Source organism: Balaenoptera borealis (genome assembly GCF_965194805.1).
Source record: "Balaenoptera borealis genome assembly, chromosome: 15".
Taxonomy (NCBI): domain Eukaryota; kingdom Metazoa; phylum Chordata; class Mammalia; order Artiodactyla; family Balaenopteridae; genus Balaenoptera; species Balaenoptera borealis.
This window is the reverse complement of record NC_138871.1, coordinates 29,966,850-29,980,259: the sequence shown is the minus strand read 5'-3', so window position 1 is coordinate 29,980,259 and position 13,410 is coordinate 29,966,850. Positions and strand designations below refer to the sequence as shown.

At 38.7% G+C, this 13,410-nt stretch overlaps 1 protein-coding gene across 6 annotated transcripts in view; it reads right to left on the bottom strand.

Moving 5' to 3' along the window:
• EXOC6B (exocyst complex component 6B) overlaps nt 1-13,410 on the bottom strand; it is a 717,372-nt gene that overhangs the window by 47,533 nt on the left and 656,429 nt on the right. The window lies entirely within an intron of this gene.

Genomic DNA, 13,410 nt, shown 5'->3' with positions numbered 1-13,410 from the left:
TCAAGCATATTAACTGAACTGAAAATCCCTGTGTGGATAATAAAACACCTTTAACTTAATAATAATAAAAATGCATTTGACTTAAATAATGGGGAAAATGAACCAAGAATTTGCATCTAGTTTCCTTCCAAGATTTTCCTCACAACTCCTAATCTTACTTAAGCAGAGTTCAAGCCTATTGGATAATCAGCCTTTCAGGGACGTATGAAGGGATAATGACTCCTATCTTCTCCATCTCCAGTGTAAAGTGAACAAAAAAGCATGAACGCCAATTGCAGTACACAATGCTTTGGTTAAATACAAAACAGTTCTTGCCAGAGCAGAATCTGAGGCACTGAAAGGAGAGCGTTAGGTGGTGTAGTAGATTGTGTTTCAAAAGATGGTTGCAACAGTATCTCCCATGCCATGTGCTCTTTTGCATAGTAACCTTTCCACTCCCGCATGAAGAAGTGGAGTCTATTCTTCTCCCTTTGAATACGGGTTAGCCCTAGGACTTGTTTTCATCAAAAGACTACCATAAGTGATGCTATATATGTACCTTCTGTAGTTGGGCCTTAAGAGATCATAGCTTCCCCTTCACCACTTGGAATACTCATTCTTGGAATCCAGTTGCCATGTAAAGAAGGTTAAGCTATCCATGTGAAGAAGTAGAGAGACATCCTAGCCTCCTAGCCAGCTCTCCCAAGGTGCCACACTTGTGAGTGAGGCCATCCCGGTACTCCAACCCCAGCTGCCATCTGATTGCAACCTCATGAAAGACACTAGCTAATACCATGTAAAGCAGAAGAACTGCCCAGCTGAGCCCTGGCCAAATCTTTGACCTACACAATGGTGAACAAATCAAATGATTGTTTACCGAAGTCACTAAATTTGGGGTAGCTGGTTAACGTCAGCAAAAGATAATCAAAACAGGTGGAAATCTCCCTCCTAGATAAATTCTAGGAACAGGTTAGATAGTCACAGTTTTGGGAACTCAGAGAGAGTTTGAAGCCTCAAATTCACCCTTCTGGTTTTAACAATCCACTGAACATGGGGGAAAAGGAGGAATAAACTCCCTTAGATTCTCTATAGTAAGTCTTGTTAGGATTTCTGAATGGCACTTACTGAAAGGAAGCCTTCAAGGGAAAATTGACTTTTCTCTGTAGGCTGGTAGCCCTTGAAACAGAAACTCTTCATTCTTGCTCAAAAAGGGGCTCCAATAATGCTCTTTTGCCCACTACCTCCTAGAGCCTCTTCCTTCTGTGGAAAACTTAAGTCAAGAATGAGTCATTTCTGTTGATCTTGTCATTTGCTATTATTGAGAATCGCTACTGGTGCCCGGGGCACAGGATGTGCTCACAAATACCATCCCTGATGACCATTTGTTACCACATACCACTGTGGTAGCCCAAACCCCTTTTCAGGGTCTGTTTCTGACTAAGATTCCCTAGCCAATCAACCCTGCTTCCATGGAATCGTCTCCTATTTCCTTCCTGCTAGCCATACTTGCCACTCATCAGCTGATGTGCAGTTAGACTGCATCAGGCACATGGAGAGGAGGCCATTTGCAGGCTTCCTTCTTTAAGATCATACCAATGCCACAGGTGGAAGAGTCCCACCTACTATAAAGGGTTGATTTGATTTAATGAACAGAAGCACAGGCTTAGGGCTCAGGAGAAGTTTTCCCAAAGGGTTTGGTTCATGCTATGTTTTTGTATGTGAAAATTTTGCTTTGGGGTTGTGAACTCTTTAAAACAAACAGTTGAGGTCATTGTTAATGGGAGACAGGATGACTCGCATAGCTTCTGTCAAGACTGACTGCTTTTAGGGAGGAAATGCAGCAAACAGGGTTGGGCCTTTTCACAATGATCCATCTTTTAAAAGCATTAGTGAATGCCCTATCACATTAATCACAGGAGTCTGGCTTACATTGGAAATGGGGAGCAAGAGCTACTCATGAGGACATCACATATCTCCTCTTGCTGAATAGTGAGAGAAGGCCAAATAATCTCATCTTCTTCCCACTTGCGTACTCAAGAACACCTCTCTGGCCTGGCTGGGCACAGAAAGAAGGCACAGATGTTCAAGTTAATAAGTCTTAGAGTATCATGTTTCTCCTCTGAGGTAAGATGTTATGGAGGAGAAATCTTGTTTCACTCTGGGATTGCCGTGGGCTGGGCACAGGTTCCATCATGTCTCTTTGATTTACCACCCTACCATCACCCAGTAACCAAGAAGGCCAAAGCAGATGTATCTTCTGCCTCACATTACCTATGCAACACATCTTACTCCCCTACTAAACACAGTGCTTATTAACTAAACTTAACTTCCAAGAAAGAAACCCTTATACTACATAAAAATAACCAAGAAAATCAAAGCAGAGTTAAAAACTTCGAAGGAAGGAACAACTCTCGGACCTATCAGACAGCTGAGGTTGCAGAACCAACTCACCTGAAACCTAAAGAAAGACAGGCACCTTCAAGCAGATGGGGGACATGAACACGAGCATTTACTTACCTGGAGCAGATGCTGGGTGCCAGGCAAGCTGGTGAGAAGTCAGCTAAAATTGTTAACACATTCTTAAAGGCTGAGTGTGTACTAGCAGGAGAGTATAGAACCTCTGGGAGCAATATACACAAGAGGAATTTAGGAGACTCTTTCTCACAGACCTCACCACTCAAGGGAGATTGGGAGCAGAACAGGAGAGACTAGAAAAGGCTTCTTTCATGGTGGAGGCCTGGGGAAGATGTGTAGTAGCCACTTCAAGAAAGGAACAAAGCCCTGCCCTAGGTGCTTCTACCCTTTCTCCACTACAAAGCAAAAGCCTTAAGCTGTTTAGGAAAGAAAGGGCAGCACTCAGGGCACAGGAGATCTAGTACAGCTGGGGGAAGGGAACAGAAAAAAAAAAAAAACCCACCCTGTATCCATGGGGTAGAGACAGATAAAAGGTCTTGTGTCCAAGACCATTAGAGATCCCTTACTGCTGAGGGAGGGACAGGATTACTGAGAACAGAAAATGTGAACACCTCCACCCCTCATCACCAAGCTAGCAAACAACGAATAACCAATGCCTGCACAATGCCTGCAGTAAACTGCTGGAGGAGAGACTCTCTGAGATGAAGCACAAAGCGAAGACCTAGAATAAGGATGGCCGCTCTGATGGCCACTCCTACAGTTCTCTTCGACACTGTAGTGGAGGTTTCTGGCAAGGCAATAGGGGAAAGAAAGGAAGGAAGGAAGAGAGAGAGAGAGAGAAAGAGAAAGAGAGAGAGAAAGAGAGAGAGAGAGAAAGAGAGAGAAAAAAAAGAGAGAAAGAGAGCGAGAGAAAAAAAGAGAGAGAGAGAAAGAGAGAGAGAAAGAGAGAGAAAGAGAGAGAAAGAAAGAGAGAGAAAGAAAGGAAGGAAGAAAGAAAGAGAGAAAGAAAGAAAGGGAGAAAGGAAGGAAGGAAGGAAGAAAAGAAGGAAGGAAGGAAGAAAGAAAGAAAGAGAAAGAGAGAAAGAAAAGAAAGAAAGCAAGAGAAAGAGAGAGAGAAAGAGAGAAAGAAAGAGAGAAAGGGAGAAAAAGCACTACTCACATATGATAAGATTATCTACATAGAAAATCTCCCCAAAATCTACAAAAAAGCTATTAGTAGTAATAACTAAGTTCAGTAAGATCACAGGATACAAGATCACTATACACAAAGATCCACCCTACTGCTGTATACTAGCAATAAACAATTGGAAATTGAAGTAAATTTATTAAAAAACAACACCAAAAACCATGAAATACTTAGGTGCCAGATCTGTATGATGAAAACTACAAAATGATGAAAGAAATCAAAGAAGACCCAAACAAATGTAGAGATATATTGTGCTCATGGATTGGAGGACTCAAGGTTGGTAAGATGTCAAATTTTCCCAAACTGTAGATTAAACACATTTCCAATTAACGTTCCAGCAGGAACTTTTCAGTAGAAATTGACAAGCTGATTCTAAAATTTATATAGAAAAGCAAAGAAACTAGAAAAGCCAAAACTATTTTGAAAAATAACAAAATTGGAAGATTCACGCTACCTATTTTCAAAACTTATTATAAAGCTACAGTGATCATGACAAAGTAGTATTAGTAGTTTTAGTGAAATTACAGACATACAGGTCAGTAGACCAGAATAGAAAGCCCAGAAACAGACCCAACACACACGTGTGTGGTCACTGGTTTTTGATAAAAGTGCAAAGGCAATTCAATAGAGAAAGGAAAGCTTTCTCAACAAACGCTGCTGGAAGAATTGGAGAGTCACTATATTAGTTTCCTATGACTACTGTGATAAATTACCACAAACTGAGTGGCTTAAAACAACAAAAATTTATTCCTTCTCAGTTCTGTAGACCAGAAGTCCAAAATCAAGGTGTTGGCAGGGCTGTATTCCCTCTGAAGGTTCTAGAGGAGAATCTGTTCCTTGCCTCTTCCAGCTTCTGGTGGCTCCAGGTATTCATTGGCCTATGGGTACATCACTCCAATCTCTGCTGCTGTGGTCAAAATACCTCCTCCTCTTTGTGTGTTTCAAAAAAAAAAATCCCTCTGCCCCTCTCTTATAAGGATACATGTGATTGCATTTAGGGCCCACCTGGATAATACAGGATAAACACTTCCTCTCAAAATTCTTAACCTAAACACATCTGTTGCCTCATAAAGTAACTTTCACAGTTCCGGGGGTTAGGACATGGACATATCTTTTTGGGGACCACCATTCAGCCCACCACAGATACATACAAAAAAAAAGAGAGAAAATTCCAATCTCTACATTACACCATGTACAAAAATTAACTCAAAATGGATCATAATGCCTAAACATAAAATCTAAAACAATAAAACTTCTAGAAGAAAATCTTTGTGACCTTGGCTTAGACAAAGATTTCTTAGATATAATACAAAGTGCATAATCCATAAAATTAAAAAATTGATAAATTACACTTCAACAAAATTAGGAACCTCTGCTCTTCAAAGGAGAATGAAAAAACAGCCACTGACTGGGAGAAAATATTTTCAAATCATATGTATGATAAAGGACTTGTATCCAGAATTTAAAAAAGACCTTTCAAAACTCAATAATAAGAAAAACAACCCGATTTTTAAAATGAGAAAAAGGTGAAATGGACATTTCACCTAAGAAGGTACACAGATGACAATAAGCACATGAAAAGATGCTCAGCATCATTAGTCATTCGGGAAATATAAATTAAAGCCACAGTAAGATCACTACACACCTATTAGAATAGCTCAAATTAAAAACAAAATTGTACATCCATTTCGGAAAACACCTTTGCAATTTCTCATTAAGGCTTAACATATAATTCATACATACAAATCCTACTCTTAGGTATTTATAAAAGCTAAATGAAAACTTATTTTCAGAGCAAAACCTGTACGTGAATGCTTAAAATGGCTTTATTCATAATTGCAAAAAACTGGACACAATCCAGATTTCCTTTAACTGATGAGTGGATAAACAGACAGTGGTACACCCATACAATGGAATACTGCCCAGCAACAAAAGGCATGAACTACAGATACATGTTACAATATGGATGAATTTCAAATGCATATGCAGGTGAAAGAAGCCAGACTGAAAAAGCTCCATAGTGTATAATTCCTTTTTGTTCTTTTCCATTATGGTTTATTATAGGATATTGAATATAGTTCCCCATGCTATACAGTAGGACTTTGTTGTTTATCCATTCTATATATAATAGTTTGCATCTGCTAACTCCAAACCCCCAATCCATCCCTCCACCACCCCTCCTCCCCCTGGGCAACCACAAGTCTGTTCACTATATCTGTGGGTCTGTTTCTGTTTCGTAAATAAGTTCATTTGTGTCATAATTTAAATTCCACATATAAGTGATATCATATGGTATTTGTCTTTCTCTTCTGACTTACTTTACTTAGTATGATAATCTCTAGCTCCATCCATGTTGCTGCAAAATGGCATTATTTCATTCTTTTTTTATGGCTGAGTAGTATTGCATTGTGTATGTATGTATATATACATATATATACACACATATACACATACACACACATATATATATGTGTATATATGCTCGTGTATGTATATATATACATATATACATACCACATTTTCTTTATCCATTCATCTATTGATGGACATTTAGGTTGCTTCCATGCTTTGGCTATTGTAAATAGTGCTGCTATGAACATAGGAGTGCACGTATCTTTTCGAATTATAATATTGTCCACTCATAGGCCCAGGAGTGGGACTCCTGGATCATATGGCAACTCTATTTTTAGTTTTTGAGGAACCTCCATACTGTTTTCCATAGTGGCTGCATGTATAATTCCATTTATATAACATTCTGGAAAAGGTACAAATACAGGGACAGAAAACAGAGCAGTGATTTTCAGAAGCTAGGTGTTGGAAGTGGGGGCGGGAAGAGAAAGGGTTTGACTACAAAGCAGATGAAATAATTCTTTAGGGTGATGGAACTGTTCTATATCTTGATTATGGTGGTGGTTACATGACCCTAAGTTCTTGCCAGAACTGTACGGTACAAAGATTAAATTTTGCTGTATGTAAAATATACCTCAATAATAATTTTAAAAAAGGACAACATAAAAGTTGTGCCAATTTACACTCCAAGTAGCAGCGAATGTGAAAGCCAGTCTCTGTACCTTTTCGAGGATTAAATATTATTTGTCTTTTAAAAAATTTGCTAATTTGATAGAGAGAAATGTTATCATTGTTTTTATTTTTACTTTCTCGATTATGAGGGACCTCATATACTTCTTGGCTTCTTATTTTGTGACTTTCCTGTCCACGTCTGTTGCACACTTTTCTGTGGACTTTTTCCTATTGATTAGTGAGAGCTCTTTATATATTCTGGATATTAACCTGTCAATTACAGATATTGAACACATTTTCTTCTAGTCTGTTACTTGTATTTCAACTCTGCTTTATAAGTTCTCATCAAACCTCAATTAGTTTTCAATTTATTCTTATGTTTTATTAGCAGACAATTATATTGTTTATAATTGAGGAAAATTTTGTTTTCTTTTCCTTGCCTCTTATTTCTGCTTGTCACATTCATTAACCAGAATATATAGTACCATGATACTGGTGACAGTGGGCATTCTTGTTTTCTTACTTAGTGAAGAAGTAAGTAACAGTATCATCTACTGATAATGTGATAATGTGAAATATCCTTGTGTTTCTCAGATAAATCTCATTTGGTCAAAATAGATTATTCTTTTAAAATGCTGTTGAATTCACTCAGTAGTATTTTATTTGAGATTAAAAGAAATCCATGTTCTAATTAAAAATGATAGATAGTTTGCTTTTTTGTGTGTGTGTTTGGAAATGTAACTTTTAGAATTAGGCTAATTTCATAAAGTGAACTGGGAAAATGTTCTATTTTTCTTAAGTTCTGATATAATGTAAATAGTGTTGTACAGGAATACATTAAATAGGATTATTCACTAAATATGTAGGAAAGAAACCTCATCAGAGCACCGTTCAGCCCTCGTCTCTATTAAATCAGTTTCTTTCTTTTAGTAAAAATCTTTATTCCTAATAACATTAATCTATTAAGTTGTTTACCTATAATATACATAAAATTGATTCAAAGTATAACATCAGTATTACCAACTATAATGAACTTATGAGTAAAATTTAAAAGATTTTTTGCAGTCCTTTTGTGGAAAGAACAGAACTGTTTTCAAAAGTTATTTGAAATTATTATTTGTTCTACATGGTTACGTTATCAATTTAAGATACAATTAGGTTAATTTATTTTGGTTTTCATATAATTTTTGAATCTGCTTTATTTTTTCCCTTTTTGAATTAAATATTTTACACTTTGAAATAATCACAAGCTTACAGAAAAGTTGGAAGTACAGTACAAAAAAAATTTTTTTTAATTTCCTGAACGATTTGAGAGTAAAATGCCAATCTGATGCCCTATCTCTAGCAAATACTTTAACATATATTTCCTATAAACAAGGACATTATTCTACATAAGCACAATACAACTATCAAATTCAGAAAATTACAATGATAGGTTACTATCATCTAATCCTCAAATCCCACCCAAGTTTCACCAGTTGTCTCACTGTCTTTTAGAACGGAAGCATCCAGCTGAGAATTACAAGTTGCATTTAATTGTCATTTATTTAGACTCCTTGAATTTGGAACTTGACTTTACTTGACTTTCATGACCATGACACTTTCGAAGATTATAGATAAGTTACTTTATAGAATGTCTCTCAATTTGGATTTGTCTGATGTTCTCCTACGATTAGATTCAGAAGATTCATTTTTGGCAATAATATTATACCAGTGATCTTGCTTTTTTCCTCAGTGCAACCTATCTAGCGGCACCTGATTTCAAACTGCCCTGTTACTGATGATGGCATAGTTTCTCCCTCTTAACTAATAAGTATTTTGTGGGGAGATACATACTTTGAAATTACAGAAATATCCCATTCCTCATCAAACTTTCAATGTACTCAGTTTTTTATTTGTATCTGTACTGACTTGTGATTTCTTATCTTTTCAATATAATTTGTTACTCTAATAATTTATTTTGGTGCTCAAATTATCCCCAATTTAGCCAGTGGTGGCCCCGTCAGGCTGGCTTCTGTATCATTCTGACATATCCCCATCATTCTTTGAGCACTTGATTTATGGTACAAAAAGTTGTTGTAGGCTCATCTTGTACTTTCCCAGGAAACAGTCATTTGTCCAAAATGCGCTGGTTCCTTTTAGTAAATTATATTGAGAAGCCAAGATATAGCACTAGACATGCTTGCTCATTGCCATGGGGGTATTACTGTTCCCAGACCAACTAAGGGAACATACGTATTATATATGTTCCTATGTACGTATACATCACACATATACTTATTTACTTCTATATTTATTTCTATATTTATCTATAATAAAAAACCAAGAGTTCACACCATAGGGTTCTTTTGACTTTTTTCCCTTTCTATATCTGTAAACCCCTTCTCTGACGGTTAGAAACTGGCTTTCATTATCCTTAATGTATTCACTTATTTAATCAATGTCCCTTTATATAATGAGTTTCTACCTTCTCCCTCACGTGGATACCCTCCTTTTTGGGTTTGGCTCGGACTCCCTTATGCTGCCCCTGTGCTCTGATTGCCCATGCCACGCCACTCCTCCAAGTGTGTGCTTCCCCTGCGCACATGGGTTCTGACACCTGGAGCCAGAGTGCCTCCGTGCATACACTCCTGCCTCACCCTGGGTGGGCTCCGACAGCCCACTCCAGGCCACCTCTCCGGGGAGGCCTTCCTCACCCTCCTGCGCCCTGGGTCCTTGCGCCAGGCCACCCTCCAAACAGACAGCCTTCTCATCCTGCTCAGACTGATACGCCTGTCAGGCCAGTCCTCTGCAGACGCCTCTTCACCTTTAATTTTATTTTTTGAATATACAGATGCTTAAGGACTACTGGAAAGTAAGAAGCATGGAGTTGACCAAATGTTGTCTCAACTTTTTTCAAAAAAGGGAAGAAAATGGATGCTGAAAACGAAAATTGACATTTCGTATACTGTCACTGATATTCTCTGACGCCATCATTTTATTCTTGACAGCTTATAGTACTAAATCACCTGACATGCTTTTAAAAAAGCATTATATACCAAAATGATCATTACAGATTTTATTCATTATAACTTAAAATTGGCAACATTCAACAATAAGGGAATGTTAATGTTATTTACAGTACAACCATGACAATTTTAGTTATGTTTGTAAAAACATAGGAGAAAATGTTCTTAAAATAGTCGGTATATAAAAACCAGCATATAAAATTATATATACAGAATGAGCTCAATTCTACATATTACATATTAGTGAGGAAAGAAGATACACCGAAATATTTACAGGGATTATCTCTGTGTGGTAAAACAATGGGTAATATTTTTTCTTTCTGAATCATACCTTACATTTTCTAAGTTTATTTAATGAGTATTTATTAGCTTTAAAATGGGAAAAATAAATCTTAAGACATTAATTAGCATCTATTTCACAGCACTGTAAAGAATACAGAGTTAAGTAAGGACAGATTCTGCTTTTTCGAGCAGGTACCATAGCAGGCACTCTTACCCATGACCAAGAATGAGTCTTCTTTAAGGGAAGGTCGTCACCTTAGAAGCAAGCACAGAACCTCAGAAGCCCTGAAGAAAAACACTGTCATCTGACTAGTACTACTACTACTACTACTACTACTACTAGTAGTAGTAGTAGTAGTAGTAGTAGTAGTAGTAGTAGAGTAGTAGTAGCAGCAGCTTACATTTATAGACTATTAACTATATGCCAGGTATTGTTCATGGATCTCCTTATTTGATCTTTAGTAGCTCTACAAGAGTCTATTATCATCTTCTTCTTATAAATGAGGAAACTGAGGCACTGAAAAGTAACTTACTCATGATCAGACAGCTAGCATGTGGCAGGGCCAGGATTTAAATAGAGGCAATTGATTCCATAGACTACTATAGACCGCACCGCTCATAAATGAAAGAACCCTGACAGTCAAAGGAGGGAAAGATATTGCAGCACAGTGACCTTATAACCTTCTAATCTGGCGAAGACAGGATACTCACACACAGTTCTACATACAAGGTAGAAAGCAATAACTGTCGGAAGAGAGAACTACGGTTATGGGATCTTTGAGCAGCAAGAGATGACTCCCATCTGACAGCAGCATGGAAAATATCATCCAGCGGACAGTAAGGCTGGCAGCAGGGAGACCATGAAGAAAAGCTGTAGCAAATGAGCTAAGGGAAGAAGGTGGCCTGAACTGACGTGTCTCTCTCTGCTCCTATAGGCCTAGCTTTGGGGATTAAAGGTGTACATTGTGTGCCTCCGTAGAATCCCACTATTATACCCTGTTTTCCCACCGCAGGCACGCCTTGGATAATACCAATATTTGCAGGTCATGAGAAGGTAAGGATTAAAAACATGATGCAGTTCTGGTACCTAAACCTCAGTCCCTCCCTCCTGGCTACTTTCTCTTTCTTTACTCAGATCAGGATAAGGAACGAGCAGACAACAAACACACAGGAGGATCAAGAAGTTGGTATAGCATGGCTACCCGAGTTGGACTTCCAAACTCAGTGGCGTGGAATGAAGGTATTGATCATCTCTGCTGCATACAGTCCCTCAGCTACAAAATGGAGCTGGTGTAAAAGGAGTGGGTGAGTTCCTTTTACATTCAGAGAGCTCACTGTGTGCAAGAGTCACGATGTACCAAGTGCCTGCAGTGGAGGAAGGAAAAGTCCCCCAACCGGGGAGATTCTGACCTAGTGGCCAAGACACAGTCTTCTACCGTAGGGGTATTCCTTGTTCAAAGCAGGATAGAGGGAACTTGACTTCAAGAGGCCAGACAGAAGAGTGGAAGATGGGGAAAGAGATACGAGACAATCACAGTGTGAGTGTGGGTGTTACTATGGATGCCCGAATGCTTAGGCACATTGGGTCTGCTTCAAGGGACTGATATCAGGCATTTTTAGTTAGGAGTTTCCAGGAGTTGAAGAGAGGATGAGCATCTTGAAGGCTCCTTGGTTATGCTTTATTTCCTTTGTGCCTCAACTGCCTTGAAAAGGACCTAGCAGACAGCAGGCATTCAGTAAGTGCTAAGTGTTAATACGGCTACTACGTGCCACACACTGTGCTAAGCACCTTTATATATCATTTTAATTATCCTCAAAACAACCCTATGAGGCAGGGTTTATTAATAAGCCCACTTTACAGATAAAGAGAATGAGGCCAGAGAGGTTAAGTAATTTGTTCTAAATCACTGAAGGACTCTTTGGAAAAGGAAAATGCATGCTACTAGGAACAATGAAGGCACAAACTTTTGCCATTAACAAGTCGGTGTGCACTCAGAGGAGAAATATTGTGTGCCTTGTGTCAACCAAGAAAACACCTCATAAATGTGTTTGTTATTTGTGGATGTGTGCAGTGAGGCTTATAGAAGGGCTACTTAGTGTTCAGCTCCTCAGCAAGGCGAATTTTTCAGGTTGCTTCCTGCTCTAGTAGCTATAGAGCTTTAATCCTAAGCATAAAGACATTTTACACTTTAGCTTTTATGGATACGAATGAATTCTTCGATCCTATCTTAATTTCTAGGGACTTAACCTAGAATAAGGAGGCCACCTAACAAAGGTCTCATAACATGGCGTATGTGTGAGTGTACGTGCACAAATGCATGTGTGTATGCATTTTCATCCAAAACAAATTAACCCGATCAGTAATGATTTATTTGTCCACTGTCCTCCAACACCGTTCATCACCTTGCTGAGTTTTTATCTGTTCCCAGAACCTCTTCTTTTGCATTTATCCCTCACCACTTACTCCAGTTTTTATATTTCCTTAAACCGTCAATTCTACTCTTATATGGCCCAACTTTAAAACAAACAAACAAACAAAAAACCCAGAGGGGATGAAAAGAAGGCTGTTTTAGCAACTTGACTGTACCTGCAATTGCTTGTATCTGGGGGCCTTGCTTTATACTGGCAACAAGAGGCACTGGCATTCGCCAGTGATGATACTGAAAGAAAGGGCTGGTCTGGAATTCTCAAGGCCAGACGAGAGAGGGCTGAAGGGAACACCAGCTGCGATCATCAAGTGGTCAGCCAGTGCGTGGATACTGACAACCAAGCAATGGTCTCATTTTCTAAAGCTTGGCTTGGGCAGTTGCAGGAGGGAGTGGGGTGGGGAGCGGGTTGGGAGGGAGAGAGTGCAGGACTACATGATCTTGAAAGATCATTACCAGATCTGGGACACAGACCAATGGTTTGGACAGCAGAATCCAGCTAGCATCCTCTGCTCTGGAACTTGAAGCTTCTCCCTGTCTGCTGCAATACTGCTGGAATTCAGATAATGATTCTTAGGTCGAGATTAGCGGTTTATTGCTAATCTTGGGAAGACTCGCAATTTTACCTCTTTCGTTTCTCTCCTCCTAGCATTACTCACTCTTTTAATCTTTAGTTTACTACTTTTTGTTTTTCTTCTCTTCCCTACTCTAATCTGAGTCAAACAAGCAGAAGGACTCAGTTTTGTTAAAGGGTCAGCGATAGGTTATCTCTTTTTCCATTTTTTCCACTCTGGCCCCAAACAAGTAGCACTCCCTAAATATTAAATAATGAGGTTGCTGATTCCTTCTGCCTTAATCCATTACCTCATTATAACGAGCATTACAGCACTTTCAGTTTGCCTCGTTTTATCTTCACAGTCATTCTTTGGAATGGGTAGGACGAAGATCATTAGTATCTCATACATAACATGAAAAACTAAGACTCAGAGAGGTTAAGTGATTTGTGCTGGTGGGGCCATGGTTGAATACTGGCTCACGTACTGTGGAATGACTGGGGACCTGACTCACGGTACAGCCTCAGGTAAGCCACTTA